Here is a 13,710-nt window from a genome sequence, read left to right as displayed (position 1 = left end):
CCCTTTATTTCTATATACTTTGGCTGCTGGTGAATTTTCCCATGCGTATTCCACTCCATCAGGTACTCTGATTAATCTCACTTACAGAGGCTGGGACTAAATCTTGTCTGGAATTACATAAGGATACTACCATCAGGAGTGCAAACAACAGGATGAGGCCATTCTGCAGTGCCAACTTTGGTTCTGCTCCCGGGGTCTCAGCCCCACTTAGCTTTACAAATCTGTAAGCCATCTGTGTAAAAAATCAGGAGGATTCTCTTTAATTGCTTGGTCTGAGGCATTAGTCCAGGTACAACAGGATGTATTAGAGATTGGACAAATTCTGTGCTGGCCAGCAAGAAGGAAAGACATTGAAGACGATTCTGCCATCCAAACCAACTCTATCCTATGAATTGAGACCGCCCCAAATGCCTTGCTGCTCTAAAGTGGTATCACTGATCAGTTTACCTGAAGTCAGGGGCAGTTTTTTGGGGTTGTCCCTCATAATTGAAGGATTCTCATGTAGGAAAAACTGTACCAAGGGTGCCCATAAATAGCAAGTCAGTTTCCCTCTGAGGTTTTTCCCTGAGTAACAGTCCTTGTACTTGTCTGAGTTCTACATGGTCTAGAAGTGGTGTTTCTTTCAACACTTTCAGGAGAAGTTTTAAGGAAAAGGGCAAATGAATGCCTGGCTTTCACAAAGAAGTATAGTCCTGGAGAAGTAACTTGTTTACAAGCACTGGGGCCCACCCAGTGGGACCTACCTCAGTCAGAGACACAGGTAACAGTGCCTCCAATTGTGCCCTAACAGTCAGCTTAGGGCTCCAACATTACTTACAGTAATTGAGTCCAATCCTCCTTTTGGAGGAACTGCCTGAGAGTCCAACTGGACTCACCCATGGTACCACCTAGGTGGCACATGTCCAGCCCATGGGATGACTGAGTCTGGCTATGGCAATGGGAGGGGTAAAGAAGGTCTGGAAGTGCTGACAGGTATTTTGCAAGGAAATTACAGAAGCTGGGCGTGTCCCCTGCTCTGTCTGAGGTTTCTTAGTCAAGTGAAAGGAATGGTAACTAAGTCAAAGTCAGAACTATTTGGTGTGGAATGGCAGACCCATCCATTAGTTAAATTCGAAATGCTTGTAACTGTCAGGAAGAGCTGCCTCGGGCAGTTTCCTTCCTGAGGAAGGCTCCAGGGTGGTTTTGAAAGACAAAGATCCATTAATGTCCCTCCTTCTGCTGTACCTACCCAGGTCTAGTGTGTTCCTTCCACCGGGGCCAGCGTTGTGTCTCTCCCTCCACTGCCACAAAATCAGTGTGACCTCTTTCAGTAGCTGTAGCTTTACTGTTTCAAGTAATCCCCTCCTCATTCATAGACCTTTCATCTGGAAGGTTTCAGTGCAAGAAGGTAAAGAGCGATAAAACTCAGAGACCCTTTGTGTTCGCCTCTTTGTCCTGCTCGGGCCTCTTGCCAAGCAGTGTATTCAGCCAAGTGGCCATTATCCTCATGAGGGTGATCTAGGGCCATGTCACACCTACAAAAAAGACCCCCCCCCCAAAAAACAAAAGGTAAACAAACAAATAAAAAACCAGAAGGTAGCAGCAAACTGAGGTTTAAATTTACAGGCCCCTTTTGTGTGGCTGCCATGCAGAGGGTCTACCAACCAGTATTTCCCATTAGGGGGAAGAAAAAAGCTGTCATGTTTAGATATGGTCATGGCGAAATCTTAAGTTTTCAAAATATATGTACATCACCCTCTGCCCCTACCCAAGAAGCATCTGTGGGGTGATTCCTATCTGGGACAGCCACGTTCAGTGAACATACTCCCTTGCTAAGGTGTGTGGACCAGATGAGACAAGTAAGGTCGGAAATCTTTTTGGCTTTTTTTTTGACATCATGCCAGTACTCCACAATGTCTATGAATGGTAGGGAGAGTGAAAAGCCCCTCAGTTACCTTGACAACCAATCCATTGTTTAGTGGTTTTGTACTAGAAGTCATGCATTTTCAGAATCTAAAAAACAGGAAAAAAATGAGACATTTGTTTCAAGGGCTGTAATGGTGTGACCAAAGGTGCCTGATGGGATTGGAACAGTAGCATGGGATCTGTGAAAGTGTCAGTTGAAGAGAGGGACCACTAATAGCCCCAAGAGGGAGTAAAAGGTCCAGTGTAGTCAGTCTGCCAGAATAGAGTCCATGCGATATGATGTGGCCTCCTTCACCTTGAGACTAACAAGCCAACTTTTGGCAGGAGTCACAAATCTGACATTGAACAGTAGCCTTGGCAGTGGAAAAAAATGTTCTTTGTCTTTTGCCCAGTCTATGATAGTGGATATGTTGCCATATCTGGTAAGATCATGTATCTAGACAGAAATAGTAGCAATCTGGGTGGTGCAGGCTCATTAGGAGCTTAATTCCAGTTGGTCTCAAAGGAGAACAAGCCCTTATACGGGGTTTCTACATGAGTGACCCAGATGGTTGAATCAGCAGCTGCTGCATTTCATTGTTCACAGCCCCAAAGAGGGGCCAACCAAATAGCTAGGCCATTGACAACAGCCTAAGAGTCAGCAAAATAAAACAAGGTTCATCAAAGGGAATACTGGTCAAAGCTTTGCAAGAACAGCCTTGAGTCCTGCCACTGAGGAGAGTGACCATGTCTGCTTTTCGTTCAGCACTGATGGCACTGAGGTTGAAGCACCCATGCAGAACTGGGGACACCATTTGGTTTTACCTTGGCTGAACCTTCAAGCCCAGTCATTTAAGTGAATCTAAATGACTTTGCTTTAGGCAGTGTAGTGGGGAATAAACTTTTCCCCAGAAGGAGAGTTGCCATTTCTTCATGTGAAGCTGATATCCTTCTTGGGGCCAGGCTGGCTATGTTCCTGAGTGTATCATTTCATTAGACAAGCAAGGCTTGATGTGCTCTTCACACCTTGTTAGTTGTTGAGTCTGAGTTGACTGACCCCAGAATGGGATTATCAGTCTCAGGAGTTACAAGGCCTCCATGGGCCAGGTGTTCAGGGTCACTAAGAGTTCAGTGGCCAGCTAGTAGCTGCTTTTCAAAAAGGATGTACCCAGTAGGATTGTCGGGGAGGTGATCAGTCCAGAACCATGTGGTCTCCCCAGGTAGAGGCTTCCAGGTGGTAGGCACCTTGGCCCAGAAGGTTCAATAGGCAAAATCTACAGTCATAGAGACTTGTAGCTTATAGAGGCAATTAAGTTAGTGGGGCCCTACTTGGGATGGGCTGGAAAGATGGTTGGAAAGCACTTCATGTGTTTTACTAGCACTTCTTTACCTGCAGCTCTTCCTGAGCTGAATATCGTCTGCTCTTAGGCAACAAGGAAGTATAAGCATATAACACAAACATTATCATTGTAGTTTCAGTTGTGGAAGTAGCGACAACAGTAAATTGAATTGGTCCAAAGAGCCTCACCCATAAAGTCACATTAGCTTCCCTTCTTCACTTTGGACCCAGCCTGTTTTTATCAGTAGAATCCTCATGTCCCCACCCCTCCTGGAACTGGTAGGATGGTGAATTGTGTACCTGTATCCAACAGAGCCATAAAAATTTGAGTTCATTTCCTCCCTGAAATTTCCCAGTGTATTAAAATAGATATATCTAGGCTTTGGAGACAAGGAGACCTTGGTCATGCCCCTAATCATATTTTTTCTTAAAGTGGTTTGGACTAGGGAGAAAAGGAGGGATCAGGGGATGGAGCAAGAGAATGGCTCTGTGCCAACATGTCTTTTCATTCACTTTCAGATCACAGTGCTTAGGTGGTAGCTCATGGCTCAGTCAAATGAACTTCCAATATTTTGGGCTTGCCTAACACTTTGTTTCAGGAGATCCACATGGCTGACCCCATTTATTTCAGCTTTGGGTGCCGTTTGACTCATCAGCAGAAAGCAGTGTCACTGGCTTGCTCTCTGGCTCTGGCTGTGAGATTCTCACCCTTTGCCTGACTTGGCCTAGATTCCTCCAGTGACACTTTTATTTTAAAGGAGTCTACCTTAATCTGGACCATTTTCTGTTTCTTTGTCATGGTAATATCTCTTAAATTTTTGCATGGTTTTAACATAAGCTCTTATGGGGAATTTAACATAAACTTTCCTGGGGAATTTTCCAGGGTGGCAGGGCCCATCATAAGAATTTACCTACATTCCTTTGGGTAAGTTTTTCATCCTTGAGTAAGTTACCTATATCTACATTGTAAACCCAGTTCAGGGCAGAAGAGCTGATCTAGTAGTCAATAACTCATCTGTGTTTTCCCATGGGAGTCCGAATTGGCCATGGCAGGCTATGTGGGTGAGGTCGCTGAGTTTAAAGGGCCATGATAGGTTGGACAAACTAAATAGCTATTTAATATCCAGGTCCTCTGTCCTCTAATACAGAGAAATGGCAGGGTGAATGGGGTATTAGCCTTCAGCTCGGGAGCAGAGTTCAGGTAAGGTCTGGACTTACAAAGTCAGACTCCAGGTATTTACTAAGTATTTGCTTTCTGAAATCCTCCATTGTGAGGCAAGAGATTTGATGGGAAACTGAGCTTCGAAGCCAGATGGAGTGAATGATAGAAAGGCAGAATCTCGAATCAAATGTTAAAAATCCAAAGAGAATTTGATATATGTAGGTGCAGATTGAGAAGAAGCCAGCACTATCAAAAAACATTGTCTTTCTGTGTTAGTGGGTGTCAAACCATCCTGCAGGAACAGGTTCAAGATAATTATGTCTTACTTAGTCTGCTGCAATAGAGTCTTAGCTAGTTTCCCTGAATCCAACCTCTTCCCTGCCAGTTCCTCCTTGTTCTGATCACCCAAGTTCTACTTACAAAATAAAAGTCTGATTATGTCAGGACACTGCTTGGAAACCCTTCTTTGGGAATCCCACTGCAAAAAGATAAAATCTAAACTATTGTATAACATTTATTGTCCTTTGCAAGTTGGGCAGTCCACTTTGCAACCTCATTCCTTGTGTCTCCCCAACATGTTCTCAATGTTCTAGCCACACAAAATTGTATGTTTTCCCCAAATGCACCATGCTCTTTGGTGCCAGTGTGACTTTATTTTCTTGCCTGGAATGACCTTGTCTTTCTCTGCCTGGAAAACTACTAGGTTCAGCTCAGCTGTCTCCCCTGCTCTACGGCTCTCTAACCAGCAGCCTATACCTGCATAGTATCCTATGCTCTTTGATTATGATGCTGTGTCAGTACAATGTCTGCCTGTGTTGTCCCCTAGGCCATGACCTTCTCGAGGGAACTTGTCCTGATGATCATGGTAGCCCTACACCTACTACAGTCCTTGTCATAGAGTAGGCACTTATACAACATTTGTTGAATGCATTAATATGTTTATGAGGCACCAAATTGTTTCCTTGAGGTAATAATTATTTCATTTTATCATGTTAAAAAATCAAATGAGGGCCAAGAGTCTGAATTATTATGAATAATAATACCAATCCATCAAGTATAATATTAATGACTTTATATTAGATATCCATTTTTCACTTCCAAAGCAATCAGTAGTAACTGATGTAATTAAGCACTCTAATCTTTAAGATTATTAAGTGTGAAAATTAAGCCGAAGTCATCCAAGGGACAGCAGGTGAACATTGTTTAGGGAATGAATATTTGTGTATGTTTTTTTTAAAGAGACACATAGGTTATACATATACTAACTACATTTTTTCTATAATATTCTTACTTATTTCCAAATGCAGCATTTCCCACCCCACACTACCTACACACACAATAAATATCCAAAGGAAATAGAGATTTTATGTCAAGTTCCCTGAAAATACAAAAGATTCTTATGGAAGCACTATTTGGAATGTTTTTTGAAGGAAACTTCCCTAAACATATTTCTTGTGATCGGGTTCTGTATTGACTCTCCAGAGGGTGCACAGTATTTATTCAACCTGAAGGGCAAATGACATGGCCATGTTTTTGAAAAGCACAGTAAATGAAAGACTTTGTCCTTGGAAGAGTAGCCTGGTTTCTCAGTACCTTAGGCATTGAGTGAGCATTTTGTAAAAAAAATCTTTGACTATGTTAGTGACCCTTGTCTTCATTCTAAGTATTACTGAAGTAGAATTTAAAAACATTTGGCATCCCATAACAACCCTTCTGGTGTAACACACTGACCTTCAAGGTTCCCTGACCCTGAACTTCACACATATTGGGAAGTAAACCAACAGTGTGCAGTCTTTACACTGATAAATATTGTGCAGTAGTGCCTATTGTTCCACTAGTACAATTTTATCAAACTCATCTATTTGGAGCAGTAATGGTCCTTCAGGATATAAGGAAGATATCACCAGTCAATCGCAACGTCTTCTCACTGAGCGTGGGGAAGCCAGAAACTAACAAGCAATCTGAACTGGCTTTCCAGAAAATATCCATTTTCTATTTTTACTTTAGTGCATAAGAAAACATCTTCAAATAAGAAAATAATTCTAGTTACAGTGAAGGAAATCCAACAAGTACTAATCGGGTACTATAACATATTTAGTGTATGGACTTAATATCCATTTCAACCCTCTTCTGACTTGTCTTCTTCCACTGAAGAGGTTGGAAAGCTGAAAATTGTACTTTTTTACTCCATTGCTATTAGAATGTAGCCACATGACCCAGGTGCCACCAATTAGTTGGTCCTGAAAGAGATGTGAATACTAAAATGAAAAACCTGAGATGTGACTTTAGAGGGAGAATCATTCTCCTTACATGCACAGCGGAGTTGGAAGCTGGTTCTGTATTTGCTGTGGTGGAAGTTGTGCTCATACCTAAGCATATTCGATGTTTGTGGTTTATTAGAACAGTCTATGGTATAAATTGGACAGTTTCCCTACCTTCATTATTCCTGGCTAGATAGTGTCCAAACCTGGTTCTCTAGCTCTCCTGGAGGTTTGTGAGCTATAAAAAATCCCTTTCAACAGACTAGAGTGTTCTCTACTGTTTGTAATCAAGAATTCTGTGTGCTTTTTGGAGAGAAACCAATCACATATTCCCTGTTCTTTGGCATATTCTAGGAAGGGAGGTAGACATTAAGCACAATTAGAATAAAAATCATGTACAATTGACCCTTGAACAGCATGGGAGTTAGGGGCACCAAAACTTTGCACAGTTAAAGACCTGTGTACAACTTTTGACTCCTTCAAAACTTAACTACAGATGACCCTTCTTACCTGCAGTTTTCACATCCATGATTTCAACCAACTGTGGATCAAAACCAGTATTTTTGATCTGAAGTTGGGAATCTGTGGATGCAGAAGGCTGACTCTATTCATAGCTTACTGTTGACTGGAAGATTTACCAGTAACATAAATAATCAATTAACACATACTTTCCATGTTATACATATCATATACAGTATTCATATAATAAAGTAAGCTAGGGAAAAGCAAATGTTATTTTAAGAACCATGAGAGAAAATATGTTTACTTATTGAAAAGAATCCACTACAGTGAACTTATGCAGTTCAAACCTGGGCTGTTTTAGATCCACTATAATAGCAATCATAGAGTTAAAATGGAAAATACGTGAGGAGTTATGGAATATAATGGGGTTCAAGTCTGTAGCTGTGTCTCTGCCCTAATCTCTCACCACAAATACTTATTAATCCATTTGCAGTTGAAAACTCCAGGGAGAAACAAACCAGTGCCTTACTTCAGTATGAACATTGTTGTGTGGGTCTTTTCTGAAAATATAGAGAAGCTCTGGGCTTTATTTTTTAATCCTGTAAGTGTCAAAGAAGCTAACATTACTATTCATGAGCATGTATAATAACAGAATATTAAAGCAGTTAATCCAAAGGGAAATTTGGTTTTCCAAGATTGCAGTGTAACAAACACACCTCTTAGCTGTAATATGACATCACTGTCCTCAACTCTAAGATGGAAACAGCTAACGAGGAGTCTCATATCTCTTCTCTGATTAGGGATTAGCTCAAGAACAACATACATGTAAAACTAAATTATATATGTAATGCATTTATCAAACTGTTTGTAGCATTTTACACTATTACTCTTCTACTTCATGGGATTAATTTCCTTTAATGAATGTACACAGTATGCACCCATGCACTCAGGGCCACATAATTGGAACATAGTGTGCTAAACTTACCTGCAGAGACTGTAAATAATAGGTGCATGGTATAAAAATTATGCATGGAATTCTATACACCTTTGAAACATGAGATCCATGTTTCAAAGAACATGAACGTTCTGGCCACACTCAAATTTAGACTTTACATAAAAGGCCTGTTAAACTGCTAACAGGATTAAATGCACACCAGTTTTAACATAAATCCACCCCTCCACCTATCTGTTTCTGTTTGACAGAAAACACAGCGTACTTGAAAAAATGTAGGCTTTGAAATGAAATAGAACTTTGTTTGCATTACAGTGCTGCTATTTGCTATCCTTTTTCATCCTTTTACTTTCAAATGTCCTGGTTGTTATAGTTAATATTTTATTTTTGTATAGTCTGAGACTCTTAGAAGCTTAATTGGAATTATTTAGATCATGCACACATAATAGAATTATGGTATGTTCAATTTAAATCTATCATTTACTAGTTTTTTGGTATCAGTGTTTTTTTCTTTCTTGCTTTCTTTTGGATTAATAGATTATTTTTATTTTTCTATTTTCTTTCCTTAGCTTATTGATTGTACATTTTTGTTATTACTTTAATGTGTCCTTGATATTATGAACGGCAGCCTGACTTATTAGTCTAACGTTAATAATTTTAGTGGTGCTCAGACCATGAAAGGCTTTAATAATACCTTGAATCCATTTATCAACCTTCCATCTTTTTACTTTTACTGCTATGTGTTTCAATTTATATATATTTCAAACCTCACAAAACATAACTATCACTGATTTAAACATCTGTATTCATTTAGATTAACTTCCTTACTCTTTCTGGAGCTTTGTTCTTTCATGCAATACCACGTCTCTAGGCAGGGTTATTTTCCTGTTGCTTAGCAAAGTCTTTTTGGTATCCTTTCTCTCTGTGCAGGACTGCTGGCAGTGAATTTTCTGTTTCCATTTATTTGAAAAGTTTCTACTTTTTATTTCAAAATCCTTTTTGAAAGAACATTTTTAAAGAGATATACAAATAATGTTTGATGAATATTTGTACTGATTATAGGATGTTTTTTAGTTTCGTTGAGATGTTATTGGTATACAGCATTGTTTAAAGTATGGTTTAAGTTATAATGACTTGACTTATATTGTGAAATGATTACTACAACGTTAACATCCATCGCTTCATATAGATACAAAAAGTGCTTTTTTTCTCATCATGAGAATTTTTAGTAACTTTCAAATATACCATACGGCAGTGTTAATTATAGTCATTATGTCATGCGTTATTTCTCCAGTACTTTTTAACTTTGTAACTGGAAGTTTGTACCTTTTCATCATTTTTGTTCAACTCCCCTACCTGCTACTCCCAGTATCTGGTAACCATGAATCTGATTTCTTTTTTTTAGATATCACATATTAGTGAGATTATACAATATTTTTTCTATGACTTATTTATTTTAGCATAATACTCTGAAAGTCCATCCATGCTGTTGCCTATGGCAGGATATCCTTTTTATGGTGCAATAATATTCCATTGTATATAGAAATAGCACATTTTCTTCACCCATTCATCTGCCAGTGGCCACCTATGTTGTTTCCAGGTCTTGGCTATTTTGAATAATACTGTTTGTCTTGCTATTGTCCCTTTGAAGGCTGTGTGTCTTTTTTTCCTGTAGCTTCTTTTAAGATGATTTTCTTCGTTATTGATTTTCAGCAGTTTCTCTCTGGTGTGACTTGTGGTTTTCTTGGTCCTCATCTTCAGGTTTATAAATCTTCCTGGATCTGTGGCTTGATGGGTATCTTCTGTTCCTTTATCTCCGTGTGCTTCTGTTTGGCTTTTTTTTCTACTGACCCATCTTCTATGTTATTAAGCATTTCTTTTGTTCTGTATAAACTTGTCCAGTACTCAGTGTTTTCATTCTTTATTTCAGTAATTTTATTTTTCAGTTTTAGAATTTCTATTTGACTTTCTACAGATACTTTCTTTAGTGAAAAAAATTATCTTCTTATGCATTTTCTTCAATGTATTTATAATATTTTAAAAAATCTTTGTACAATAATCCTTGTGTGCCTATTAATTTTTTGAATGACAATCATTTTGGTAAAATTATGTAGTCTGTAGGTAGTTTTATCTTTCTTCAGAAATGTAGTCTCTTTCTGGAGGGAAAGTAGAATAAAGGATGATGATTTTTGATCCAATCGAGTACAGAGATGACCCAAGGCTAAGTCTTGGACTTGCCCATTCCCAGTTTTCTCTTACTACCAGGGCACAGGCTTACTGGGTTCTCAGCTGTCAACTGAAGAGCTCGGTTCGAATCAGCCTTGTCCCTCCTTGGTAGATCCTGGGCTGGAATTCTTGTCTCCTTAGCCTGTAAGACTGAAATGTACGGGGCAGCAGGTTTCTGCTAGTTTCTTTCCACTTTCCCCGCACACAGTTTAGGATTTGGTAAATGCAGCAAGGGCAAAACGCAACTGATTATTGGATTTACTCCTCTAAGGTCCCTTGATATGTTCAAATCCTTTTCTGTAGTCCTAGTTTCTTTAGTATTCTACACTCTGTTTTCCTCCCCTCACTACTTTACCCAATTCTTTTAATTTTTTCCAGTACTTTCCATGTTCCCTATCCTGACTTGAGAGCCTCCCTACTACTCGTTTCAATCCAATATTTCTTAGTTCCTAACAGCTGCCTACCAGCACCTCAGTGTCCCCAGACCAGCCCACTAATCCCTAGAGTTTCCAATCCTTTACACACACACCCATTTCTTTGTTTTTCCAAGTGTCTTTAATTTTATTTATGGATTTGAGAGAGAGATGTTCCATTTACTTATGCACTCATTGGTTGATTCTCATATGTGCAGTGACTGGGGATTGAACCTGCAACCTTGGTGTATCAGGGTGACTCTCTAACCAACTGAGCTATCCAGCCAGAGCTCTTTGGCCATTTAAATCCTAGGTTCTCCCAGCACATAATGAGGGTGCTATTTAGTCTCAATATCCTGAGAAGTTCCCCAAAGTAGTAAGTAATGTATCTAGTACATAGTAGTTGCTCAATAAATATCTGGTTTTTGGTTAAGAAAATGATCAATAGCATACAGTATAAATTTTTAGACCTAGGGGTACTTTAATCCTAATAGTTCTCAAAAGATGAGCAGAAGTCAATAAAAAAAGAAAGTTATGAAAAGCAATGAAGAGGAAAATCATTTTTTGATCTTTCTCCTTTTTTAACATTAAGCACTTGAAATGGTATATAATTATTTTCATTTTATTATATTCCACAATACATCCTGGTACAAAGATGAATAAAAAGTCTTGTTTGAATACTTGCCTGTTCCTTGTTTCTTGATTAAACATTTGAAAATTTGTATAAGCAAATGGATAAGTCAGAGACTTAACTCCCTTTAAATATTTCTTCTTTCACTGATCCTATCTGCAGGTGTTCAGTGTCACAAGTAAACATAGGAAATGGTGTCAGGACATCATATTTGCATAACTGAACCTCATGCTTTTTGATTTGCACATGACTATCAGCCTTCAGAATCTTAACCATACAATACCTCTGCAACAAAGAAAGACTGGCTGGAAGTTTTAAGACCCTCTCTTCTGTTTCCAACATTTTCACAGTTTAGTCCTGTAACTGTTAATGTGTACTCAAAATGCTTGCTTATGAAAATTAATCAAGGGCATGCACATGAAAGAATAGTGAAGGCAGATTTTACATCTATGATATCTGAAACATATGAAGGTATCAAGTGAATTCAGAAATAACATTTCCCATGTTTATATATTTTTAGTTCTTTGTTTCCTGAGAGGATGGTGAGATAAGTCAGCCAGGAAATTGTTAATGTGATCACTCAAAACAAAATTACGTAGTACTTTGTCTTAAAGTGATCTCTCTGTCTCTGTCTCTCTCTTCCCCCTGCAGTAACCATAACAACCAGATCTTTTCAGAGAGGTCAATTACTAAAAAGAGTATGATCTATACTTCACGTAATATGGTCATCTATAAAGTGCTTTGGACAGTGTTCATTTTTTACAAAAATTGGTTTTAAGGCTGTGGAAATGTTCTAAAATTGGAGGTTGAAATAAACAAAGAAAAATATGTAGTTGTCTCTAGAAAATCAGACAAAGATGATACATTAGAGCTAAATAGGCAGTTCCATTTTTTAATCCATCATCAGTAACCATCAGGGTTTGATACACAATTTATCCTCAAACAAAACTATGAGGATTGCTAATTGTGGAAAAATACTTTGTTATTAAGATTTTTGTTGAATGTGTAACAACAAGAGAGAGATTTCTTTGTGCCTCTGTATGTCTCTGTAGACCATGTATATACCTTGGGGTGTGTCTGATAGGCAACTCTGTGGGTGAAATTGACATCAGGAGGCCAGGCCTGCCACTGGTCAGCAAAGTGACTTTAGAAAGGTCATTTTATCTCCCTGTGCCTCAAAATGTTAATTTGTAAAATGAGGACCATCATGGTTACTTCATCTGTTGACCCTCAAAGTCAAATGATGTACTCACTGCACTTGAACACAAACAGCAAAGTACTTGTAAGATGAAATACAGTAGAGTAACCAAAAGCCAGCATTTTGGGTCAGGCTACACTTGGTTAAAGTCTGACTCAACAACATATTAGCTATTGACAATAGCTGCCAACTTGCTTGATTATTCAAATCTTTAGTTTTTCACCTACAAAATGAGGATATATATTACCCCAGTCTTAAGAAATTGTGACACATATGAAGTTCTAGGTAAGATGCCTTATTACCAATATTATATGGCATTCATGCAGGTTATAGTATGTACATGTATACTATACATATATGTATACCAATGATGACAATGCAGTGAGCGTTATGGCTATATTGGAGCTGCCACTTACATAGAAGTGGTAACTTAGGGTTACACAATCTGGGAATAAGGCCCTGGGGAATGTTAAGGACTCCAATGCATGGGTGTGACTTATAAGAAGAGGGAGATACAGATAAAAGATTTGTTTTATAAAGTTCAAAAATTCTGTCACTTTTAAGTCATTGGCTTAAATTGAATGTGTTGATTATAATGTAGAATTGGATCTTGTTTTGTGTTTAAAGTAATACCAAAGCAATCTCCCCTTCTTCTTTTTTTGAGCTACATTAAATAAAGAAATTAATGCAGACCTATAATTTTTAAATATTTTGATTTTCACACTTGATCTTAGCCAAAAGGCTGAGAAGTGATAAAATAAATATTTTGATTTTTAAAGATAATATTTCATTAACTCCACTTAGGCCAAAGTAAATATTAAACATATCTAAGGCAGTATCTCCCTTTCTTAAAAATTAGCATCTGATCAAATTGAGAGGAAACAAGTTGATCCCAATTTCATCTCATTGAAAAACATCAGTCTCTTTTTTTTTTAAGTTATATTTACCTTTTGTGAACTGATCATCACTTCATCACTTCTCTAGGACTAGACTTCAGTGAGGATAAGACTGGAAAAGGATCAGATCATTGATTTTCATTTCAGTTATTCATCACTGCTTAGAAAACAAAACCCTTTATGAAATCCCAGTAACATAGAACTAATAGAAACTGCCACCTGCTCTGATCTTCAGTTTAGCACTGGTATCTCTGGCTTCACTAATGTCAAGAGAAAACTGAACATC

General features: G+C 38.4%; 1 long non-coding RNA gene across 1 annotated transcript in view; it reads left to right on the top strand.

Moving 5' to 3' along the window:
- Positions 1-13,710, top strand: part of LOC128627453 (uncharacterized) — a 150,283-nt gene that overhangs the window by 96,012 nt on the left and 40,561 nt on the right. The gene's annotated exons all lie outside the window — the stretch shown is intronic.

Source organism: Artibeus jamaicensis, unplaced genomic scaffold, assembly GCF_021234435.1.
Source record: "Artibeus jamaicensis isolate MK-2021 breed Jamaican fruit bat unplaced genomic scaffold, CSHL_Jam_final contig_402, whole genome shotgun sequence".
Lineage (NCBI taxonomy): Eukaryota > Metazoa > Chordata > Mammalia > Chiroptera > Phyllostomidae > Artibeus > Artibeus jamaicensis.
Note: the sequence above shows the minus strand (reverse complement) of the source record. Positions and strands in the feature narration are given on the sequence as shown.